This window comes from Pan troglodytes, chromosome 19, assembly GCF_028858775.2.
Source record: "Pan troglodytes isolate AG18354 chromosome 19, NHGRI_mPanTro3-v2.0_pri, whole genome shotgun sequence".
NCBI classification, from domain to species: Eukaryota; Metazoa; Chordata; class Mammalia; order Primates; family Hominidae; genus Pan; species Pan troglodytes.
This window is the reverse complement of record NC_072417.2, coordinates 54,875,039-54,896,341: the sequence shown is the minus strand read 5'-3', so window position 1 is coordinate 54,896,341 and position 21,303 is coordinate 54,875,039. Positions and strand designations below refer to the sequence as shown.

Genomic DNA, 21,303 nt, shown 5'->3' with positions numbered 1-21,303 from the left:
GACCTTTGGGTTGTTTCCATGTTTTGGCTATTATTAATCATGCTGCTGTGAACTTTTATTTACAAGTTTTTGTGTTTGTATATGTATTCCTTTCTCTTGGGTATATACATAGGAGTTGAATTTCTGGGTCATATGGTAACACTATGCTTAACCTTTTGAGGAGCTGCCAGTCTGCTTTCCAAAGTGGTTGCACCATTTTACGTTCCCATCAGCATTGTATGAGGGTTCTAATTTCTCCACATCCTTGCCAACATTTTTCATATTTTTGATTGAAAAAGGATTCCAACCTAGAGGTATGAAGTGGTACCTCATTGTGGTTTTGATTCACATTTCCCTAATGATGAATGACTTTAAGCCTCTTTTTATGTGCTTATGAGCCACTTGTATATCTTCTTTGGAGAAATATCTGTTCAAATCTTTTGCCCACATTAAAATTGGGTTGTCCTAAATTTCTGAATTTTAAGAGTTCTTTATATACCCTAGGTGTAAGTCCCTTATCAGATATGTTTCCAAATATTTTCAATGGCTTTCCTTTTTATTTTCTTTTTTATGATTTATTATGTTTTTAAAATTTATATAATTTTAAATTGTAGAGAGAAGGTCTCACTATGTTGTCCAGGCTGTTTTTGAACTCCTGAGCTCAAGCAATCCTCCCACCTCGGCCTCCCAAGTGTTGGGATTATAGGTGTAAGCCACCATGCCCAGCCTCCTTTTCACTTTCTTGATGGTCTCTGTTCAAGCACAGAAGTTTCACATTTTGATGAAGTCCAGTTAATTTTTGTTTGTTTTGCAGTCACAAAGATTTATGGCTATGTTTTCTTCTAGGAATTTTATAGTTTTAGTTCTTACATTTAGCGGTTCTATTTTGTTACTTTTAGATATGACATTTGGTGAAGTCCACCTTTATTCTTTTGCATGTGGATATACCGTTTTCCCAGAACCATTTGTTGAAAAATCTATTCATTTCTCATTTAAATTTTTTACACCCTTGTTGAAAATCAGTTGACTATAAAAGTGTGGGTTTGTTTTTGGATTCTCAGTTCTAATATACTGAGCTATGTGTATCCTTATGCCAGTAGCAAATCACATTTTAGGAAAATTCATTTTCAGTCCTGTTGCTTATTACCAGTTGTCTTATGTAAGAATAGAAATTCAAGTAGTAGAATGTCTTTAATTTCACTTTTTGCTTCTTGAAGGAGTGTATGGCCAGCTTATGCCTTGCTGACTCCATGACATGATGAGAGTCAGGCTTACGAAAACAGATCCCATTAATTTTTTTTCTCCAGTCATATCTTTTGTCTCTCACCCAGTGCCTCTCTCTTCATTCCCATTTCCATCAAATCTTGGTCACAGGATATGCTGACTCCATCTACTATTTACTGCATTATGTTTTTATTAACTCATTGTAAGTCATAGAGTCATGTGTAGATTTTAACTATCTATGAAGGGCAAGATTAAGTCTAGGCTGTCATCCTTCCTCATTGGAAATTGAGCTAATTCATCATGTTGCAGTTTACAGTTAGATACTCTTTTGACCCAGCACCTCGTTCTCTTGTACACTCCCGGAGCTGAATCCTCTTCTTGGCACAGATACTACATTCTCAGAAACCAGAGTTCCCTGCATTTACCTCCTTTTGCTTAAATAGAGATGCATAGCTATGCTTTTGTAGTTCAATACATAATTCATTGAATAAATACTTCAACCCATTCAAAGAACAACTTCCAGGAGTGCAGCAACTGGAAATCAGGTCATGTCCAGGCATTTATCAGAAACAAATGGTTGAATTAGTTGTATGAATTTCAAAATTTCAGAGCCAATTTGTATGATATGGAGAAGCATTTTGATACAACATAAAGATGAGATGCTCTTCCCTTCTCCATACAAATGAGCTTGAAGTAAGGTAAAGGGGAAATTGCATTTAATAGCTTAACACTCAAAGGACACTACATTTTTACTTCTGAGATTGTTAAAACTGATTCCATAATATTTTGTTAATTTTCTCACTGAGGAAATGGAAATGAAGATTGAATCCTAGATTGATTAATAAATATCCAAAGCTGCTTATCACTTTTAGAATTTCAGTTCATTGAAATCAGGTACAATGTCTGATTTTTGGTTATTAATCAAATATTTCTGGTATTTTCAACTTTATACTTCAAATTATATATCTCCTTCGTTCTTCATCTTCCTTATTTCATAACTTGGGGGACAAATTCTAAAAGCCTCACTGGCTTAGTCATCAGAATTTGTAATCGAAAGGAATTTTTTCTAAACTTCCTCTGCAGTAGTTCTTACATCCTTCTCCTGGTTGTCTGCTGCTTCCCATTAGAGTTGTTTGTCATTAATAAATTAACCTCAACATTTTTTAGATCTGACTTTAAAGGAGACTAATTTCTACTGGGTATGTTATTCTATTTCTTGTTGTCTCCTTGTTTAAATTTATTTTTCTGGTTATTTTTTCCTAACAAATTACCCAAAGTTGAGTGGCTAAGAACAACATTCGTTTAGTTCACCAATCTGTGGCTTGGGAAAACCCTGGCCAGGACAGTTTGCCTCTGCTCCCTTCAGCTTCACTTGGGATAAATCAAAGGCTGAGGGACTGGAATCATCTGAAGGTTTGTTCACTAAGATGTCTGTTGCTGATGGTGGCTATTGGTTGGAACTTTAGCTGGGGCAGGTTGCCCAAATATGTACATTGGAACTCCTAGGCTCTCTTTGTGGCCTAAGCTTCCTCACAACATGGGGGCTGGGGTCCAAGGGTGAGCAGTCTGCGGTAGAGAGCCTCTTCTAACGTAATGTTGGAAGCCACATGGTTATCACTTTTAACACTTTCTGTTCATTAGAAGCAAGTCACTAAGTTTCACCCATAGTCTATATATAGGATGAATGATTTTGCTTTTATTTTTATTGATGTATTTTTTTTTAGACATGGTGTCTTATTATGTTACCCAGGCCGGCCTTGACCTCTATGGCTCAAGAATTCTTCCTGCCTCTGCCTCGCAAGTAGCTGAGACCACAGGAATGTGACACCACACCTGGCTTCCTTCGATTTTTTGTGGACCTGTATAATTGTACATATTTATGGTATACACAGTGATATTTTGATAATGTGTAAACAATGTATAATGGTCAAATCAGGCTAATTAATATATTCCATCACCTCAAACATTTACCATTTCTTTGTGTTGTGAACTTTCAAAATCCTCTCCTCTAGCTTTTTAAATATCAGCTAGCCAAGCCAGGTGTAGTAGCACACACCTGTAATCCCAGCTGTTTGGGAGGCTGAGGCAGGAGAATGGCTTGAACCCCGGAGGTGGAGATTGCAGTGAGCTGAGATTGCACCACTGCACGCCAAGCCTGGGTGACAGAGCAAGACTCCGTCTCAAAAAAAAAAAAAAAAAAAAAAAAATTAGTTAACCATATTCACCCTACAATGCAAGAGAACACTAGAATTCATTCCTCCTATGTAACTGTAATCTTGTATCCATTAACCAGCCTCTCCCCATCTTCTACTCCCCTTTACCTTTCTCAGCCTCTAATACCCACAGTTCTACTCTCTACTTCCGTGAACTTTTTTTTTTAATATTAGCTCCCACATGAGTGAAAACATACAGTAGTTATTTTTCTGTGCTTGAATTATTTCACTTAGTGTCACTTAATGTCCTCATCCATGCTGTAAATGACATGATTTTATTCTTTTTTTATGGCTGAATAGTATTCCACTGTGGACATATACCACATTTTCTTTACTCATCAACCACATTGATCTGTTGATGAACATTTAGGTTGATTCTGTATCTTGGTTGTTGTGAATAGTGCTGCAATCAACATGGGAATACTGGTATCCCTTTGATATGCTGATTTTCTTTCTTTTGGATAATACTTAGTAGTGGGATTGTTGGATCATATGACACTTCTATTTTTAGCTTTTTTTTTTTTTTTTTTTAACTTGAAACACAAACGCTTTATTTAAAGGAGCATCTCAATTCCGTGTGGCGGACAAAAAAAAGGAGCAGGCTGTGACAGACCATTCCCATCGGCCAAGTGGTCGAACCCGACATCCAAGACCCAGCGAGCAGCCAAGCTCAGCGCAACCTCTGGGCTTCTCGCTCTGACTCCAAAAGGGTGAGCACGTCGCCCTCGCGCACGGGGCCTTTTACATTGCGGATGATGGATCGGCTCGTGTCGTCCATGAATTCCACGCGCACCCCTGAGAGCCGGTCCTGCCCAGGACCTTGGTGACCCTGGCCAGCTTGATAGGCTGCACACGGCTGGTGTCCATGATGGCGGCGCGGCGGCGGTCTGGCGGAGAGCTGTTTTTAGCTTTTTAAGAAACTTCCATGGTTATACTAGTTTACATTCCCTCCACGAGTGCATAAGAGTTTTCTTTTTCTCTCCAACCTCGCCAGGATTTTTTACTTCTGGTTTCTTTGTTTTTTGTTTTTTGATTTTTTTGATAGTAGCCATTCTGTGGTGAGACGATATCTTATTTGGGATTTTGTTTTCATTTTCCTGTTAGTGATGTTGAGTAATTTTCCATACATTTGTGGACATTCGTATGTCTTCTTTTTAGAAATGTCTATTTAAATTCTTTGTCCACATTTCAGGGGGGATTATTAACAATTTTTACTGTTGAGTTGTTTGAGTTCCTGGCATATTCTAGATATTAGACCTTTCTCAGATGAATAGATTTGTAAATATTTTCTCCCAGTCTACAATTGTTGGTTGTTTCCTTCACTTTGTTGATTGTTTCCTTTGCTGTGAAGAAACCTAATTTTAATATAGCTTTACTTACGTATTTTTGTTTTTATACCTGTGCTTTTTTTTGCATATGCCCGTGATAACTTAGCTATAAAATCTTTGCCTTGACCAATGTCCTGAAGCATTTTCCATATATTTTCTTGTAGTAGTTTTATAATTTTGGATCTCATGTTTAAGTCTTTAATCTATTTTGAGTTGATTTTTGTATATGGTGAAAGATAGGGACCTGGTTTCATTCTTCTTTTTACAGATACCCACTTTTCCCAGCCCCATTTGTTGAAGAGAGGGTTCTTTCCCCAATGTATGTTTTTGATACTTTTGTTGAAAATCAGGTGTCTGTAAATATGTGGATTTATTTCTGCGTTCTCTATTCTGTTCCATTGGTTTAATTTTCTATTTTTATACCAAGACCTTGCTCTTTTGGTTACTGTAACCTTGTAATATATTTTGAAGTCAGGTGGAGTGATGCCTCCAGCTCTGTTCTTTTCCCTCAGGCTTGGCTTGTATAGTCTAGCTTTTTTGCAGTTCCATATGAATTTTAGGATTGTGTTTTCCATTTCTGTGAAGAATGTTATTGGTGTTTTTTTGTTGCAAGTTATAAAGGGCATTTTATTTTTATCTTATTCTTTCTCTTTCTTAACTTTCAGATTCAGGGAGTACATGTGCAGGTTTGTTACACAGGTATACTGCATAATGCTTAGGTTTAGGGTGCAGTTGAACCTATCACCCAGGTAATGAGCATAGTACCTGGCATGTCATTTTTCAACCATTGTCCAACCCAGTCCTCCTTCTTATAGTCCCCACTGTCTATTGCTCCCATCTTTATGTCCATGTGTACCCAATGTTTAGCTCCCACTTATAAGTGAGAACATGTAGTATTTGGTTTTCTGTTTCTGCATCAGTTTGCTTAGGATAATGGCCTCCAGCTCTATCCATGTTGCTGCAAAGGGCAGTATTTTGTTCTTTTTATAGTTGCATAGTATTCCATATTGTATATGTGCTACATTTTCTTAATCCAGTGCATCATTGATGAGCTTCTGGTTTTATTCCATATCTTTGCTATTGTGAATAGTGCTGCAGTGAACATTGGGTGCATGTGTCTTTTTGGTAGAATGATTTTTTGGTGGTGGGAAGTGGATATTTAACCAACTAATGGGATTGCTGGGTTGAATGGCAGTTCTACTTTTAGTTCTGTGAGAGAAACCTCCAAACTGCTTTCCATAGCGGCTGAACGAATTTACCATTTTCTCCAATAGTGTATTAGAATTCCCTTTTCGCTGTAGCAGCTCTGCCAAAATCTGGGTTGTTGTTGCTTATTTTTTGACTTTTTAGTAATAGCCATTATGTCTGGTGTGAGATGGTATGTCATTGTGGCTTTGATTTGCTTTTCTCTGATGATCAGTGATGATGAGCATTTTTTCATATGTTTGCTCTCCACTTTTATGTCTTTTTTTGAGAAGCGTCTGTTAATGTATTTTGCCCGCTTTTATATATTTTTTTAAATTCTTGTTTGTTGATTTAAGTTCCTTATAGGTTCTGGATATTAGAACTTTGTTCAATGCATAGCTTGTAAATACATTCTTTCATTGTTTAGGTTGCCTATTTAGTCTCTTGAATGGTTCCTTTTCCTATGCAGAAGCTCCTTTGTTTAACTAGGTCCCAATTTTTCTTTTCTTTTTTTTTTCTTTAACACAATTTTTATTTAATAAATGGTTAAAATCGCAGTGCCAAAAATACATTCACATTTAGCAATTTCACTGAAAGGAAGAAACTACAGAATGCACGGTTTCAAAAAGCTATTTTAAGTTATTTACAAATAAAGTATCTAAAACTCAAAAACAGGCTGTATATGCTATATCTAGTTTATCCCTTCCCGAACAAAATTTCTGTTATTTGGGCAAATTCTTAAACCATGGTTTAAACCGTAATGGTTACAAACCACAAACACATCCATCCAAAGACTGAAACCGTTTTTATCCGGTCAGTGGCAAAACTGTTGAAAGGGCAATAGTTGAAGCTGTTGGATTTTATATAGTGTGAACTCTGATAAATATTCCTACCAGGACTAAAACACAGCACACTTTGCAGGCATGGCTGACTCACAAAGGTTGTAACAAACAAGAACTACTCTTCACTCGACACCATGGCTCAGAGGCCACCGAGAAGCACGAGTGACTGACAGCTCCTCTGCTTACAAACGAATGAAACCCAAAGTGGATGTCGTTCTCACAGCACTGAAAGTGCTTCAGGACTCACACTGATCCAATACTAACTTTCTTCCCTATTTTACACATATTTTTCTACTGTCCAGTGGAAATCATCTTCTGTTTTGGCTAAACAACAAATACTAGTTTATAACAGGAATGGTAAAATCTGTGAGAATTCTGCTCAATTTAATACAAGATCACTACTTTCTTTAGAATGGTTTCTGCGTGTTTCTATGTCACCCTCTGTATTTTTAGCTTCCAGTTTCCTGGTAAGGAATAAGTTCTCCTTCCCAGTCACACTCGGGGTCATTTACACGTTTCTGGGATGCCCTCGCTCGTCCATGGAGGCCAGGTGCGTGCAGTGACTCACTCTGCCTCTTCCCTCTTCTCAGGACCAGTCCCCGAACCTTCTGCCTTGCAGATCCTCCTGTTTCCGCCACACTCTCGCGCTCGGAAGCGAGCTCCTGGATCATACAGCTGCAAGGCTGGCCGGTCCGTGTTTGCCAGTCGCTCTTTTATGGGTGCTGGACTGTCGTCACACCTCTGCGCTCTTCCCAGTCTCTCCATGGCCTCCCCCGGAGCCCCGCTGTCCTGGCTCCCCTTCTTCCCTCTGTCTTGGCCAGGTCCTTTCCCCCATCTCTGCTCATCCTCACTCCTTCTGGAAAGCCGGTCAGGCTCGTGGTGAGCTCTGTGCCTCCTGCCATCATCCACATGGTGTCTTTGTGCTTCAGATTCTTGTTCTTGAGATCTCTCCACATCCCTGTGCTCTTTATCACTGCCGCTGTGTGACGTCTCCTGGGGCTCCTCCAGCGAGCCTTCCACGGGCCTGGCTTTTACGACTGCACCGGGGGCACAGGATTCCTGCTTGCCACCTCCAGTATCAATCTCCTCTCCTCTTTCTTTTGGTTTCTCTGTGGTTGGTTCCTCTCCCTTTTCTGGTTTCTTAAGAAGCTTAACCCTTACTTCTTTCTCTGCAATTTTCTTCTGTTTATCTGTCTCTCTTTTTTTTTTTTTTGCATCTTTCTTCTTTTCTTCTTCTTTTTTCCTCTTCCCGCAAACGTTTCTTTTCTAACTCTCTCCTCCTCCGTTCTTCTCGCTTCTCTTCTCGAATTCTCTGCTTTTCTAATTTTCTATTTTTAATATATCCCAAAAGAGGTGTGGTTCTTCTAGCAATGAGCTCTCTTGTCTTCGCCTCCATCTCCCCCAGCAGAGTCTCAGGGTTGGCACTGGTCTTCTCTTCCTCCACACAGTAGGTTTCTAAAAACTTCTTATATTCTGGATCTTTGCTGTCAAGGAAGATATATCCATCAAAACGATCTCTAAAAAGAAGGATGTCATCAGGATTCCTAAAATTAATGTATGCTCTTGAGTAGAGATGAGGATAAAGACTCAGGTCGGCGGCGAAGAACTCGAAGTAGTCGTGTGCTGGCAGCGGGCGCAGCTGCTCCTCCAGCTGCTCCTTGGTGAGGCCCGGAGGCAGGCGGCAGATGACCACCTGCGGGGAGGGCGCGGCCGTTCCCACCGGGGCGGAGCGTGCACAAGGAGCTCAAAAGGCACCGCGTACCGCGCTGGGAGGCCCGGCCCCCGCCCCTCCCTCCTCTCCCTTCTCTCCCTCCCCTCCCTCCCCTCCCTCCCCTCCCTCCCCTCTAGGTCCCAATTTTTCATTTTGACTTTTGTTGCAATTGCTTTTGAGGGCTTATTCATAAATTATTTTCAGAGGCTGCTTTCTAATAGTGTATTTCTTAGGTTTTCTTGTAGGATTTTTATAGTTAGAGGTCTTACTTTTAAGAATGTAATTCAGCTTTCATTAATTTTTGTATGTGGTGATAGCTGGGGTCAAGTTTCATTCTTCTGTGTATGGATAACCAGTCATCCCAGCACCATTTATTGAATAGGGAGTCCTTTCCCCATTGCATATTTGTGTCGGCTTTGTCAAAGACCCAATGGTTGTAGGCATGTGGCTTTATTTCTGGGCTCTCTGTTCTGTTCCATTGGTCTATGTGTCTGTTTTTGTGCCAGTACCGTGCTGATTTGTTTAGTGTAGCGTTTGTTTACTGTAGTATAGTTTGAAGTTGGGTAATGTGATGCATCAGGCTAGATTCTCTTTGCTTAGGATGGCTCTGGGTGTTTGGGCTCTTTTGTGGTTCCATATGAAATTTTAGAATAGTTTTTTCTAATGCTGTGAAAAATGACATTAGTAGTTTGATAGGAATGGTATTGAATCTGTAGATTGCTTTGGGCAGTATGGCCATTTTAATGCTATTGATTTTTCCAATTCATGAGCATGGAATGTTTTGCCATTTTTTTGGTGTCATCTATTTGGTGTCATGATTTTTTTCAGCAGTGTTTTGTAGTTCTCCTTGTAACCACCTTTCATGTCTGTAGTTAGATGCATTCCTAAGTATTTTGCTTTTTTGTGTGTGGCTATTATAAATTGGATTACATTCTTGATTTGTCTCTCAGCTTGAACTTTATTGGTATATAGAAATGCTATGGATATTTTTACATTGATTTTCGTGTCCTGACTGAAGTCATTTATCAGTTCCAGGATAAATTGGCAAACTCTTTAGAGTTTTTTAGGTACAGAATCATATCATCAGCAAAGAGAGATAGTTTGGCTTCTTTTCCTTTTTGGATACCTTTTCTTTCTTTCTTTTTCCTGATTGCTCTGGCTAGGAGTTCCAGTACTATGTTGAATACATACGGTGAGAGTGGGCATCTTTGTCTTGTTCCAGTTGGCAAGGGGAATGCTTCCAACTGTTTTTGTTCTTTTTTCTTTAATTTTTTTCTTTACTATTTTATAGAGACAAGGTCTCACTGTGTTGCCCAGCCTGGTCTCAGACTCCTGGCCTCAAGTGATTCTCCTGTCTTCGCCTCCCAACATGCTGGGGTTACAAGCATGAGCCACTGCACTTAGCCCCCACTTCCAGCTTTTGCCCATTCTGTATGGTTTCAGCTGTGGGTTTGTCATAGAGTGGCCTTTATTATTTTGAGGTCTGTTTCTTTGATGCCTAATTTGTTGGGTGTTTTTTTCATGAAGGGATGATGGACGTTATTGAAAGCTTTTTTGCATCTTTTGAGTTGATCATATGGTTTTTCGTTTTCATTCTGTTTGTGTGGTGAAACACATTTATTGATTTGTGTACTTTGAACCAATTGCATCACAAAAATAAAGCTGACTTGATTGTGGTGAAGTAAGTTTTTGATGTGTTGCTGGATTTTGTTTGCTGATATTTTATTGAGGACTTTGGTGTCTACATTCATTGGGGATATTGGGCTGTAGTTTTCTTTATTCATTGTGTCTTTGCTGGCTTTTAGTATCAAGATGATGCTGGCATCATACAATGAGTTAGGGAGAAGTATCTCCTCAATATTTTGGAATAGTTTCATTAGGTTTGTTAACAGCTCTTCTTTGTATGTCTGGTAGAAATTGGCTATGAGTCAGTCTGATCTGAATCTGTTTTTGGCTAGTAGGTTTTTTATTACTGATTCAATTTCAGAGCTTGTTATTTGTCTGTTCATGGTTTCAATTTCCTCGTGGTTCAATCTTTGTTGGTTTCCAAGGATTTATCCATTTCTCCTAGATATTCTAGTTTGTGTGTATACAGTGGTGTTCATTGTAGTCTCTGAGGATCTTTTGTATTACTATGGGATTGGTTGTAATGTCATCTTTGTTGTTTCTGATTGTGCTTATTTAGATGTTCTCTGTTATTTATTTATTTATTTATTTATTTATTTATTTATTCATTTATTTATTTATCTAGCTAGTAGCCTGTCAGTATTTTTATCCCTTCAAAAAGCCAACTTTTGGTTTCACTGATCCTTTGTATGGATTTTTGGGCCTCAAGTTTTCTCAGTTATGCTCTAATTTTAGTTATTTCTTTTCTGTTGCCAGCTTTGGGGTTATTTTGTTCCTGTTTTTTAGTTCCTCTCGGCACAGTGTCAGATTGTTAATTACAGATCTGTCTAACTTTTCAACATATTTGTTTTGCACTATAAGCTTTCCTCTTATGCTGCTTTTGCTGTATCCCAGAAGTTTTGGTATGATGTTTCTTTTTGCTTATTACAAATCATTGTTTGATTTCTGCCTTAAATTCTTTCTTTTCCCAAAGTCATTTAGGAGCCAGTTGTTTGATTTCCATGTAATTGTGTGGTTTTCAGAGATCTTCTTGATATTCATTTCTATTTTTATTGCACTGTGGTCCAAGAGAATGGTGTTGTGTGATTTCATTTTTAAAAAATTTATCATGACTTGCTTTATGGTCAAACATGTTGTTGATCTTGGAGTATGTTCTTTGTGCAGATGAGAAAAAGGTGTATTCTGTAGTTGTTTGGTGGAGTATTCTGTAGATGTCTGTTAGGTCCAATTAGTCAAGTGTTAAATTTAAGCCCAGAATTTCTTTGTTAGTTTTTTGTCTCAATGATTTGCCTTAACACTATCAATGAGATGTTGAAGATCCCCACTGTTATTGTGTGACTGAGTCTTTTGGTAGGTCTGGAAGTACTTGGTTGTTTTTGAATGTGGGTGCTTCAGTGTTGGGTGGGTATGTATTTAGGATAGGGATGTCTTCTTGGCGAAGTGAGTCCTTTATCATTGTGTAATGCCCTTCTTCATCCTTTTTTTGGCTGTTGTTGGTTTAAAGTCTGTTTTATCTAAGAATAACAACCCCTTGCTTTTTGCATTTTATTTGCATGACAGATCTTTGTCCATCTCTTTACTCAGAGCCTGTGGGTGCCATTACATGTGAGATGTGTCTTTTGAATATAGCAGACTGTTGATTCTTATTGGTTTGTTTTATTTTAATTCAACTTGCCACTCTGTGCCTTTTAAGTGAGGCATTTAGACCATTGAATTCAGTATTAACATTTATATGTGAGATTTTGATTCCGCCATGATGTTTTTAGCTGTTTGCTTTGTACTCTCGATTGTGTAGTTGTGTAATAGGGTCTGTGGGCTATGTACTTAGGTGTGTTTTTGTGGTAGTGGGTATTGTTCTTTCTTTTCCATATTTAGAACTCCTTAAGAATCTCTTGTAAGTCTGGTCTAGTGGTAATGAATTTCTTTAGTGTTTGTCTGGAAAAGATTGTATTTCTCTGTCACTGATGAGGCTTAGATTGGAGTGGTATGAAGTTCTTGGCTGCAATTTCTTTAAGGATGCTGACAACAGGCCCCACTTTCTGGCTTATAAGGTTTTTGCCAGAAAGAGGTCAGCTTTTCACCTGATGCAGCTGTTATAGCTGCCTGTGAGATTTTTCCTTTCACGTTGACCTTGGAAAGTCTGATGGGCTGTGTATCTTGGGGACGGTTGTAGAGGTTCTCTGAATTTCTTGAATTTTTCCATCAACCTCTGTAATGAGATTGGGGAAATTTCATGGACTATATCCTCAGGTATGTTTTCCATGTTGCTTCCTCTCTCTCCTTCTCTTTCAGCCATGCCAGTGAGTCATAGATTAGTGTCTTTACAAAATCCCACATTCCTCAGATGTTTTGTTCATTTTTAAAATGGTTTTTTCTTTATTTTTGTCTGACTGGGCTGACTCAAAAGACTGGTCTTTGAGCTCTGTAATCCTTCCCTCCGCTTGGTCTCATCTGGTTTTGAAGGTCCCTCCTGTGTTGAATTTTGCAGCTCCAGAAGTTCAGTTTGATTCTTTTTAAAAATGGCTCTGTCGTGTTTCAACTTTTGGATGGTTATACTGGCTTCCTTGGATTGGATTTCAACTTTCTCTTTAATCTCATTGAGCTTTGTTGCCATTGAGATTCTGAATCACATGTCTGTGATAAAGCATGTCATTACACTTTAATCTGGTGAGAATTTATAGCTGGGGAGCTAGTGTGATTTTTTGGAGGTAATGAAATGCTCTGATTTGTTGAATTGCTAGAGTTCTTGTGCTGATTATTCCTCCTCTGAAAATGCTGATGTTTCTTTATCGTTTTGAAATTCCTGTCATTTGGATGGGGATTTTTGTTTTTATGTTCTTTTTTTTCTCTTGAGGGTTTGTGGTGTGTATTGTGTGTAGTTGATTGGCCTTTTTTTCTGGGTGGTTTCAGATGGCCAGGACTCTACACAGGTTCCTTCCTTGTGGCTACTTTCCTGCATTGGGTTTCACAGATGTGTGTTGAAGGTATATAATGATTTTTGTTTGGTGGTGTAATTCAGTCTGCAATCCAGGAGATGGTGCTCTAGAGTACGGGCTGGCATGCCTCTTTTCTATTTCAGTGTGTTGGCAGCAGTGCTCTGGGGAAGGGGGAGAAGTAGGATTGGGAAGGCGAGAGATAACCCCCTCACCAAATCAGTTCCTGGAACTTGGGAGAGCCCCCTCCAATCACTGGTACCACACCTGAATTTTGAGGGCTGCACACCTCCCACCCTTAGGGCAGCGGCCCAAGCCAAAAGTTAGGTTGCCGAGAGACCTACAACTCTCTGGGGACGTGCTGGTTGTCTGGGCTTGGTAGAGTCAGAGCAGGTTGTAGAGTATGTCTGCGGATCCGCAGGTCGTCTGTTGATATAATGTGGGTCAAGGGGGGAGGATCCCCGGGCAGGGCTGTGGTTCTGTGGGTGTGCACCTGGTGTGGTGCCTGCAGCCCAGGGTTTTTTGCCCAGCAGATGGCTGTGGGGAGCACTTAGCTCGCACTCACCCAACCAGGCCTCCCTCCAGTGTCTGCCCCCAGGGCAGGCCCAACTAGGTAGTTTTGTCCCCCAGCCTTCCGTGCCCAGATCAACTGGACTGTTAGCTGTTTCAGGCAGTGGTGCTCCCTCAGGCAGAGGCTGTGGACAGACAGGTTACACCCTTCCTGGACAGATCTTGTAGAACAGGGTCCCCAACCTCCAGGTGGCAGACCAGTACTGGTCTGTGGCCTGTTAGGAACTGGGCCGCACAGCAGGAGGTGAGGGGAGGGCTGGTGAGTGAGCATTACCACGTGAGCTTCGCCTCTTGTCACATCAGCAGCGGCATTAGATTCTCATAGGAGCGCGAGCCGTGTTGTGAACTGTGCACGTGAGGGATCTAGGTTGCGTGCTCCTTATGAGAATCTAATGCCTGACGATCTGAGGTGGAACAGTTCCATCGCGAAACCATCCCCACCCCACCGTCTGTGGAAAAATTGTTTTCCACAATGCCAGCACCTGGTGCCAGAAAGGTTGGGGACTGCTGTTGCAGAGGGAGCACACCCGGCTCCCACACTGGCATATGAACTTGGGCCCTCTCTTCTCGGCATTGTGAGAGAGAAAGCTACTCCTCTTCTTGAGCTCAGGCCACAGACACCAGCTCAGTATACTTGAGCAGTGAGCTTGAATCCTGGGGGTATTGAGACCAGGTTCATGACTTTGTCTTCTGGTCTCATGGGGTTGAGCTTTGGCTGTGCTGAGGGTGGGGGGCTGAACTGCTCCCAGGCCTCCGGCAAAGCACTCAGATGGGGCAGTGGAGGCTGTGCTGTGTGCTTACCCTTGCGTGAGTAGCTAGGCAGGGGCCTTGGGAGGGGCTGGTGGACAAGAAGGTACACAGACCAGATATGCTGCAGTCCCATGGTAAATGCAGCCCTACTGTCTTCTGGCCTGGCAGTAAGCAGGAGCTAGAGTCACTCAGAGCAAGATGGAGAGCCTTGGGGGATGGGTGCCTATGGTCTTGTTTTGCTGCAGCTGTACCAGGTGCAAAACCTTCTGGGCTGTATGCGGGTTTGAGCTCTGCCTCTGCCTATTCGCCAGCCAGTTCCTCTTGCCAGTTCAGATGTCTGTGTGGGTCCAGGGATCTCTGGGAGCTAGTATCCCAGAGTTCGTTGGTGGGAGTGTGGTGCTGCACAGTTCCTTCACCCACCCCTTCCTTAGTTTCTGGATTGGGAGGTAATCCTAGTGCTTGGTGACTCTGTGCAGGCTTCCCAGATTTATTCCTCTTCAGCCTTGATGCCTGCATTACCTATCAAATTTCAGTGTTTTCTCTCCAAAGACCTACTCCAAGTGTGATAATTTACTTGATAGTTTGGTTTCTCTCTCACAGAGAGGCATCTCCTGGCTGCATGTGGTGAGCATCTTGTCTTCCCCTAAAAACATCAAAATTGGTATTTAATAGAGCTTGCGTTCAGTCTGTAGACTGCTTTCAGTAATAAGGTCATTTAACCAATATTCTTCCAGTCCGTGAGCATGCAATATCTTTCCATGTTTGTGTCCTCTACAATTTCTTTTGTCGGTGTTTTGTAGGTTTTTGTTTTGTTTTGTTTTGTTTTGTTTTTTAAAGCTCTTTACAAAATCTCTCTGGTTAACTTTATTCTGAGCCATTTTATTATTTTGTAGCTAGAATAGTGGGACGGCCTTCTTGATGTCTTTTTATGCTAGTTGATTATTAGTGTATAGAAATGTTACACATGCTATTGGCATTATTTTTGTATGCTGATTTTGTGGCCTGCACCTTTGCTGAATTCTTTAGTTCTAACAGGCTTTTTTGGTGGCGTGTTTATGGTTTTCTGTATATGAGATCAGGTCATGTGCACAGGGAGACAATTTGACTTTCTGTTTTCCAATCTGGATCCCCTTTATTTCTCTGACAATTTTTGTATCTGCATCCTTCAGGGATACTGGCATGTAGTTTTCTTTTGTTGTTGTGTCTTTGTCTGGGTTTGGCCTTAGAGTAATACTGACCTTTAGAATAAACTAGGAAGATTTTGGAATAATTTATGAAAAATTGGTGTTAGTTTTTCCTTAAAAGTTTAGTAGAATTCAGAATAGCTTACCCAGTTTTAGACCTTTCTTTGTTGGTAAACTTTATTACTGATTCAATTACATTACCGTTATTGGTCTGTCCAGGTTTCCTTTTCTTCTTGGTTCATTCTTGCTGGTTATGCACTTCCAGGAATGTATCCATTTTCCATACATTTCCAGTTTGTTGGCATATAGTTGTTCATAATAATCTCTCACGACTCCATGTATTTCTTTGCTATCTCCTTTTATGTTTCCCTCTTTATTTACTTGAGTTTTCTCTTTTTTCTTGTTTAATGTAGTTTGCAGTTTTGCTTTATTAGTCTACCTCATTCAGTTCTGCCCTGCCTTTATCATTTCTTTCCTTCTACTACATTTGAGTTTTGGGTCTGTTCTTGCTTTTTTGGTTTCTTCAGGTGTATTGTTAGGTTGTTTATTTGAAGTCTTTCTCTTTTTTGGATGTAGCTGTTAATTGCTATAAATTGCCCTCTTAGTGCTTCTTTTGTCACTTTCTATAGGGATTGATTTTTTCCCCATTTTCATTTGTTTCAAGATATTTTAAATTTTTTTTCTTAATTTATTGATTGGCCCAGTTGTTCATTCAGGAGCATGCTGTTTAATTTCCATGCATTTGTACAGTTTACAAAGTTTTTGTCGTTACTGATTTCCATTTTTATTCCATTGTGGTTTGAGAAGATATTTGATATGAGCTTTTAAACTCAATATATGGTCTATTCTGGAGAATGTTCTATGTGCTAATGAGAAGAATGTGTATTCTGCAGCTTCTTAATACAGTGTTCTGTAAGTGTCTGCTAGGTCCATGTGGTCTATAGTGCAGGTTCATTTCGATGTTTCTTTGTTGATTTTCTGTTTAGATGATCCCTTCAATGCTGAAAGTCAGACTACGGAGTCCCCATCTATTATTGTACTGGAGGCTATCTGTCTCTTTAGTTTCAGTGATGTTTGCCTTATATATCTGTGTGCTCAGGTATTGAGTATATATACCTTTATGACTGTTGTATCCTCTTGCTGAATTGATCCTGTTATTATTATATAATGCCCTTCTCTTTCTCTTTTATGTTTTTTTTTTTTTTTTTTTACTTAAGATCTATTTTGTCTGATATAAATATAGCTACTCCTGTGTGCTTTTGGTTTCCATTTGCATGGAATATCCTTCCATCCTTTCACTTGCAGTCTATGTGTCTTTACAGGTAAAGTGAGTTTCTTGTAGGCAGTGTATTATTTGGTCTTTTTTTGTAATCCATTCATTCTATCTATATCTTTAATTGGGGAATTTAAATCACGTATATTCAAAGTTTTTATGATAGGTGAGGACTTACTCCTTTCATTTATTAATTGTTTAGTGATTGTTTTGTCTATCATTTGCTCCTATCTTCCTCTTTTATTGTTTACCTCTACAATTTGCTGGTTTTCTGTAGTGATAATGTTTGATTCCTTTCTCTTTTTCAGTTCTGTACCTGCTGTACCAGTGAGTCTTACAGTTTTTTGATTTTCATGGTGGTAGACATTGTCTTTTTGCTTCCAGATTGAGGACTCCTGTAAGCATTTCTTGTAGGATCAGTCTAGTGGTGATGCATTCCTTCAGGTTTTGCTTGTCTGAGACGTTATTTCTTTTTCAGTTTTATTTATTTATTTATTGGAGACAGAGTCTCACTCTGTTGCCCTGGCTGGAGTTCAGTGGCATGATCTCAGCTTACTGCAACCTCTGCCTCCCAGGTTCAAGCAGTTCTTGTGCCTCAGCCTCCTGAGTAGCTGGGACCACAGGCATGAGCCACCATGCCTGGCTAATTTTGTATATTTTTAGTAGAGACAGGGTTTTGCCAAATTGCCCAGGCTGGTCTTGAACTCCTGAGCTCAAGCAATCCCCCCACCTTGGCCTCCCAAAGTGCTAGGATTACAGGGATGAACCACTGCACCTGGCCCCTCTTTTTCAGTTTTAAAGGATAGCTTTGCTAGGTATAATATTCTTGACAGGCAGTCTTTTTCTTCCCGCATATTAAATATATCATGTCATTCTCTCCTATCCTCTAAGGTTTCTGCTGACAAATATGCTATTTGATATGGATTCCCTTGTATGTGACTTGGTGTTTTTCTCTTGCTCTTTGTCTTTGACTTTTGGCATTTGACTCTGATGTGCCGCAGAGAAGACATTTTTTATTGTATTTCTTTGGGGATCTTTGAGACATCTGTATCCAGGTGTTTACATCTCTCGCAAGACTTGGTAGTTTTTCAGCTATTATTTCATTAGATAGGTTTTCTGTGCCTTTTCCCATCTCTTCTCTTTCTGCAACTCCCAATATCTGAAAAAATTTTGGCTCATGATGGCCCATATATCACATACACTGTCTTCATTCTTTTTATTTTCTTTTTTTTCTTTTTGCTTTTTGTTTGCCTGGCCTCATATAAAGACCTCTCTTCAAGTTCAGAAATTCATTCTTCTCCTTGATCTAGTCTATTGCCAACATTCTCCGTTGTTTTTATTTTATGTATTGAATTCTCAGTTCCAGGATTTCTGTTTGGTTCCATTTAATGCTATCTTTTTCATTGTTGAATTTCTTATTTAGATCATAAATTGTTTTCCTGATTCATTTGTATTACCTATCTTTCCTATCAGGAATCTTTCCTGATTCCTTTGTATTATTGTGTATCTCACTATGTTTCCTTAAGATCATTATTTTGAATTTTATAGGTTTTGTTTTCTTTGGGATCTGTTACTGGAGAATTACTCTGTTCCTTTGGAGGTGTCATGTTTCTTTGATTTTTCATACTTCTTGTGTCCTTAATGTTGGTAACTGTGCAGCTGGTGTAACAGTCACTTCATCTAGTTTTAGGGGTTGACTTTTTTCTGTAGATGTATCTATGTTGTTGGTTGAATATGGTGCTCTGGCATTGATGATGGGTGGGTGCATTGGTGTGGTCTCCATATACTTATGCTTTCTTCTGCTGTAATCAACATCAGCGTCTGTAAGTTCCTCAGTGGCTTACGGTGTGGTTGTTAGTAGCAGGGGATGCTGTGGTGAGGCCTTGATGGTGATGGGGAGGACGGCAGGCCAGTCCTCAGGCACATTGATGGCATACACAAGGATGTATGTGTGATTGGCAGCACCAGGCCATGCTTCCCAGTTTTTGGTGGCAGTGGGTTACCTGAGTGGGCTGGCCCTTGGGCCTCCAGGTGGTGTGTGCTGGGATCAGAGGTGGCAATAGCAGGCCAGGCCAAAGGACCTTGGTGACACTTGTGGCACTGGAGATGACAGTAGCAGCTGGGGGCCGGACCTTGGATCCCTTGGTAGCATGCATGGGCACTGGTAGTGGTGAAAGCAGGCTGCGTGGGCATTTCTCTGGCCCCCTATGAGGAACATTTAGGTGGGTACCTAAGGCAGTGTGTGGAGCAGGCTTGTCCACAGGTTAACTGAAGACACGTGCAGGAGCCTTTGCCAGTGGCTGGTGAGGCAACCCTGTCTTTATGCTCCTGGATGCCACGTGCAGGTGCCGGTGGGGCAGTAGGACTCTCCTTGGTATTAGTGGTAGATGGGGCCTGGGTAAAGGCACAGAGGCCTGGGTGGGGTGGGCTGCTCCTCAGGGTCCTGGACAGTGTATGTGAGCACTGATAGCAACAATAGCAGCAGCAAGCAAAGTGGCCTTGTCTTCAGGCTCTCATATGGCTCACATGGGCGCCACCCCTGGTGGGTTTGACAGGCTTGTTCTCAGGCTCCTGCATGGTACACTTGAGTGGGCCAGTCCTCCGGCCTCCTAAAGGTATGTACAGGTATGCACAGCACTGCCCCTGAAGGGGATAGGGCTGCTGGTGGTGGCAGTGGTGTCAGTCAGGTGGCTCCTAGGCTCTAGACAGCACACACTTAGGATCCCTTTGACCTAGAGTAGTTTCCCTGGTGGGCTATTAGGTGACCACCTATTTCCACAGGTATATGGTGCTGTGGGGCTAGGGATTTGGGGGAATCGGTCCTGGTTTTGAGATGATCCTGGCTGGGCTGGCTACCTCAGTTCCCTTTCCTTCTGTCATCAGAGGATCCCTATCAATCTCCTGCTGAATTCCAGTATACTCTCTTTGATGTTTTCCTCAAGGTGTGGTTACCTACTTGCTGTTTTGGCTTTTCTTTTTGAAAGAGGTGAGTGCTGGGTATTCCCAGTCAGCCATCTCGATGATGTCTCTGTCTATGCTGTGCATATTAAGGAATGTATAGACATGTTTTAAAGCCTGCACAATTGACCCTATAACTATAATTTAAAAGATTTCTATCACTTGAAAAACACACTAATTTCTAATTATTACCTCTCACCCCACACACAGGTTTTATTTAATATGGCAGCAGACTCAGGCTTAAAGTGCAAGATCCTAACCTCCCACCACACACACACAAGTTTCATTTAATATGGCAGCAAGCTCAGGCTTGAAGTGCAACATCCTACCATCTTTATCACAGCCGGTAGGGATGCACCCTGGGTTGTGGTTTCTGCGGTATAACCCCTTGAGTGCATTTCTTGTCAACACAAAGACGTAAGAACTAAAGGGACAACTTGTCTACCACTCACCCACCCAGCATTCTCCTAAACTGCCAGAGACCCTCCTGTTGAACAGAGAGAAAATGGGAGTCACAGAGGGAATAATATTAGACCATAGAAATTCTGAAATACAGCCTGATGTGTGCTTCCACTTACTTGATTTGGACTTCATGGGAACCATCCTCTGTGGCTTTTTGTGGTACCTTCTTGGCTCTTTGTTGTATCCTTTTCATAAGCAATGACCTGTGTTTTCAGCTAAGTAGTTTCTTCAGCCAGCTTCCTCCCTGTAGAAGCTCTTAGGTCCTAAGGCCTCTTTTCATTTTTACTGTCTTGTTGTCTTTTAAGCCAAGCTAGCAAGCAGTGCTATTGTTACTATAATTCTCTTAGAGTCTCTTGTGAATTTTACTTGAGTTCTTGTCATTGGAAAAACCACTTGTCCCAATCTCTTTGAGATAAGCACTTCACCTTGTGCTTCCTGTGAAGGAAGCACACTGTTCTGTGTAGTAGGACAGTGCCTTAAGATGCGTATACCCTTAAGATCTTTAAGGGAATTTGAGGCACCACCTTAAATCTTTCTAAGGTCTTAAAATAGGGCCTTACACTGACAGTCTTGGCTTCACCTTCAGACTTTCTCCTGGCAGCACCCTGGATTTGATCTTATCTCAGAGGCCATTTATCTCAGCAATACAGATGCTCCTCAGATTAGGATGGGTTTATGTCTGGATGGCATTTGCATTTGTTATGTCTGATATTTGTAATTTATAGGCCATCATAAATTGCAAATATCAGAAGTTATGGGTGGGTTTTCCATTTACGATAATTTCCATTTACAGTGACTTTATCCTGATGTAACCACCCCTGTAAGCCAAAAGGCTTACACATATCATTTCATTACTCAACACGTATCATTTTCACAGTATTATAAAAAGTCAGAAAATGGTGAGTCGAACCATGCTAAGGCAAGGACTGTCTATATTTGGGAATCTGACATGTGGAGAGGCTATAAAAAGGATACTGAACCTAGAAAGTCCTGGTTCTTTTATATGTAGTAGTCTTTCTTTAGCTTATCTCTTGCATTGGTTTTACTTTCAGCGGCTGTGTAGTA

At 40.6% G+C, this 21,303-nt stretch overlaps 1 protein-coding gene and 2 pseudogenes across 1 annotated transcript in view; 1 reads left to right on the top strand and 2 right to left on the bottom strand.

Annotated features, from left to right (window-relative positions):
• The window catches only part of LOC750927 (coiled-coil domain-containing protein 144A), a 105,688-nt gene that overhangs the window by 48,291 nt on the left and 36,094 nt on the right, over positions 1–21,303 (top strand).
• On the bottom strand, positions 3,951–4,334 carry LOC129137624 (small ribosomal subunit protein eS28-like; annotated as a pseudogene).
• On the bottom strand, positions 6,098–9,839 carry LOC129137618 (regulator of nonsense transcripts 3A-like; annotated as a pseudogene).